The sequence below is a fragment of the Ostrea edulis genome, chromosome 10 (assembly GCF_947568905.1).
Source record: "Ostrea edulis chromosome 10, xbOstEdul1.1, whole genome shotgun sequence".
Lineage (NCBI taxonomy): Eukaryota > Metazoa > Mollusca > Bivalvia > Ostreida > Ostreidae > Ostrea > Ostrea edulis.
In genome coordinates, this window is record NC_079173.1 from 9,366,549 (window position 1) to 9,371,281 (window position 4,733).

A 4,733-nucleotide genomic window follows, 5' to 3' on the forward strand; every position below is an offset into this window, starting at 1 on the left:
AAATTATAACTTCAGTGGCGAATGGGCGGATCCCCCGTCCCATTCCCATCCCTCACGCATAGTACTAATTATTTCCCCAGCCACTTAATGACCAGATATACACGACTATTGAATGTAAAGCACTGTTCAGTCATTGTGTACTCCCAATTAATTAACAATCTACTCTCGTAAATCATAATCGTTACGCTTCGTTGGACATGAAACCTTAAATCAATCCATTGACACTACTTAGTCAACGATTTTGTATTGTGATACATTTCTATGATTTCGGACATTTATATATCAGGATTATCTGATTTATTTATCAGTGTTCAAAAATCAAAGTACATGTACCGTTACAACGATTTTATACCTACTTCTTATAATACCCCCCTGGATCCGCCACTAGCTAAATTAATTCTGGTGATGCCTATAACAGCGGTACATGTACTCACCTATCATTCTTATTGAAAGTTAAAATAAATGTAGATATAATGTAAACATTTTGAACATACATTTATATATATATATATATATATATATATATATATATATATATATAAAGGCATGCCTTCATCATATGATGTTATGATGTTTATTAACTTTAGTGGTGGATAACCTAGAACGACACCCCACCCCTACTTCGCACAATTCAATTTCTAATATTGACAAGCGGCCCAATTTGACCAGATAGACATTACCCTTGAACGTAAAACACTGGTCAGTCATTGTGTATTTCTAATAAACAAACTTCATCATTGAATACAGACCGTTATGTTGCCACTGACACTACTTAGTCGTGAGTTGAATTTGTACGTGATAAATTCCTATGATCTTTACTCGTATGTTTCATTGCTTATTTGGAGTTTTTATTTGTTTGGTTTTCCCCCCCTCCTTCTTCTTTTTCAAGAGCAAAGTATTGATATTGCAGTTTAACCCCCTGGAACCGCCAGTTATTAGGTAGACGTATTGTGTTGATCTACTAATTAGGTAAATGAAGTCAATGGATATCTGCGGTAATATTTAGCGTTATTCACTTAATATTAGCTTCCTAACTATATTGAAAGTTGAAATAAACAACGTTAACATTTCGAATACTTTAAATATCTAGGATACATAATCATACGAGGATTGTTTCTTAATATTTTGAAATTAAAAACAACTTTAGAGGCGGAGGAGCGGAAGCACTTTCAAACGGAAAATATTGGTCAGTCATTGTGTACTTCCAATTAAAAAAACTACTCCCATTGTAACTCTACTTAGTCCCTGGTATTCTACAATGTACAATTTGAATATTTCATATCTGTATGGTATAAACAGTCACACGATGTTTAGTTCGGAAATTAAAAAAAAAAAATGTAGTGGGGACACTGGTCAGTCATTGTGTATTCCCAATTAACAAACTACCCTTTTAAATCCTACTCGTTACGGTTCGTCAGACATGACAACATATCCGAACTAGTCTTGTATGTATGGATGTACTTGTTTATTGTAATTAAGGTCTGCTTCGCAATGAAAACCTGTTATCATTGACAATTAATTGTTATTCCACTTAGTCATCGATTTTTTATGTGATACATTTCTATGATCACGGACATTTATATATATATCAGGGTTGTCTTGTCAGGGTTTATTTATCATTATTCCAAAAGCAAAGTACTGTTATCACGATTTTATGCCTACTTCTTACCCCTCTGGATCCGCCACTAGCTAGATAATTTTGGTGATGCCTATAACAGCGGTACTCATCTATCATTGTAACATTATTGGAAGTTAAAATACAAGTAGATATAATGTTAAAATTTTGAATACTTTACATATATACATGTTAAGGAATTCATCATATGATGTTTATTAACTTTAGTGGTGGATGACCGAGAGCGAACATCCCCCTCTCACTCGCACAATTCAATTTCTAGAATTGACAAGTGGTCCATTTTTACCCTTGAACGTAAAGCACTGATCAGTCATTGTGTAATTCCAATTAACGAACTTCACCACTGAGTCCTGACCGTTACGCTTCGTCAGACACTAACCCACTAATACTACCTAGATACTGATTTTGTACGTGATAAATTCCTGTGATCTTTACTAGTATGTTTCATTGTTTATTTGGAGTTTCTATCTGTTTGGGTTTTCTATTTTTTTCTTCTTCAAAAGTAAAGTATTCATATTGCAATTTAACCCCCTGGATCCGCCACTTTTTTTAAGTAAACGTATAAATATAATTGTGTTGATCTATACTAATTAGGTAAATGAAGGCAATGGATATCTGCGGTAATATTCAGCGTTATTCACTTAGCTTCCTAACTATATTGAAAGTTGAAATAGACAACGTTAACATTTTGAATAATTTAAATATTTAGAATAGATAATCGTGCGGTGTTTATTTTTGAATATTTTGAAATCTAAAAAAAAAAAAATTTAGCGGCGGAGGAGCAGAAGCCACCCCTCCTCCTGCAGGATTTATGGTCCAAAATTGACAAAAGGCTCGTTTTGACCAGATAGAAATGGCACTTGAACGGAAAATACTGATCAATCACTCTACTTAGTCCCTGATATTCTATGCAATGTACAATTTGAATACTTCATATATGTACAGGAAATAATCACACGATGTTTAGTTCGGATATAAAAAATATATATAGTGGCCCAACTGGTCAGTCATTGTGTATTCCCAATTAACAAACTATCCTTTTAAATCCTAGTCGTTACGCTTCGTCGGACACGACAACATAACACATTGACCCTAACCGAACAAGTCTTGTAATTAAGGTCTTCTGCTCCCAAATGGAAACCTGAATAAGATATCATTAAGGTCTTCCGTTTCCAACGGAAGATTTCGTTGTTCTTGACACTACTTAAATAATAAAAAAAAAAAATAGTGGCCCCACTAGTCAGTCATTTTGTATTCCCAATTAACAATCTACCCTATTAAATTCTACACGTTACACTTCGTCAGACACGAGATCATAAGCCATTGACCCTAACCTATCTAGTCTAGTACATGTATATATGGGTTTTTTGTTTACTGTAATTCAGGTCCTCCGCTTCCAGCTGAAGACCTCATTGTTATCTCTGTTATCATTATGGTCTTCCGCTTCCAAAGAAAGATTTCGTTGTTATTTTTGACACTACCTAGAGACATAATCTCGAACATTTATGTATCGATGATTTGTTGTTTGTTGTAATTTTTGGTGGAAGCTTTACTGGAGTTGAAATAGTTACGGTTGATATTGGAAATTGATTTTACAATGAAGAACTAATACTGTCTTCATTACTAGGAAAACTTTAGTAGCGGACTGATCAAAGCACCCACCCTTTCCCCAACCTCTCGACCAGCCATCACGTATAGTTCATTTTCCAAAATATATAGATGCAACACTTGATCGTAAAATAGTGATCAATCAATGCATATTCCTAATCAACAAAATACCTTTAAAAGTGCGACATTTAACTCTGGAGACGATAAAAGTGCGGAGTTTTTTGTCTATGACAACCACTTATTTTCTTCAATAAAAACACTGAAATTTCACTCTGTCATTAAATGTACGTATACGACGCGATCTAATCAAGCCGGCATAGAGGCGCCCCATGCGAAAATTACCCTTATCAAATGTTACATACTTCGGATTTTTATTGAGCTTAATCCTAAATATTGCACATCTAAATAATTTTCCAAAAATATATGAAACTTTTTACTTGTATCAAAATTCTTTCTGTTTTATATCTTCTAAATTTTATCATAGAGTTAACTAACATTCTCACTTGCAGAATTAAGGGGTGTGGAGATCCCCCCCCCCCCCCATCATTTCAAAGATTAGAATTTAATGTGCTTGAAATTGCTCTGCTTCAATATTTTCTCCCGTAAGGGAGGGGGACAACCCCTTCCGAACCACCCTAACCGTGATTTGGTTAGTCCTCAATTGCAAAGCCCCTGTAGTCCAATATCCAGTATCCAGTTAATGTAGGGATTTTACATGTAATATGTATATCAGATATATTTTATCCCGTGGGGATCCGGTGTTGTATCATAGACACCCCCCCCCCCCCGGAAAAACGGGCCCGGAATTGCGCCCCAGCATATAATTTCCCCCTATGTACAAAGTCAGTATAGAGTCTCCCCTTTGGCGGAAAAATCGCCCTGGTATATATAGAACACCCCCCCCCCCCCTGTTTCCGGATTTCATTTGTTATAATAGTTTAAGGAAATAGATATGCGCTCATTAATATTACGATATTCATAAAACAAACGAATATTTTTTGTTGTTGACATGATGAAGTTGGATTTACACGCTGAAAACTTTGAAATGCATATTGTAAATACAATATGCTTACCAAAAGACTTTAACGATGGTCAATATAAGTAGGATTTTTCGTAAGAAATCGACTATACGATGTATAATTAAAATATCTGAAAAGTAAAATAGATGAACTGTATAAATAAAAGTAATTAAATTTTCTCGTTTATTTAAATTTAAAAAATCATATAAGTTCTTCCCAACTTTACTAATTCAAATGTTAGATACTTGTAAATAACGATAATGACTTAAGATGTCTGAATGAATTTTGATATACCATTACACGATTTGAGCAATTTCCTTTTTATAAAAAATCATAAGATGATGATTGTTCACGATACACACACACACAAAAATAATCAGAAGAATTACTGGGTCTAAATAAGCAAGAGAATTCTAGTAATAGAAATGGAAACAGATACATAGCTAAAATGTAAGAATGGGGGTGTACTG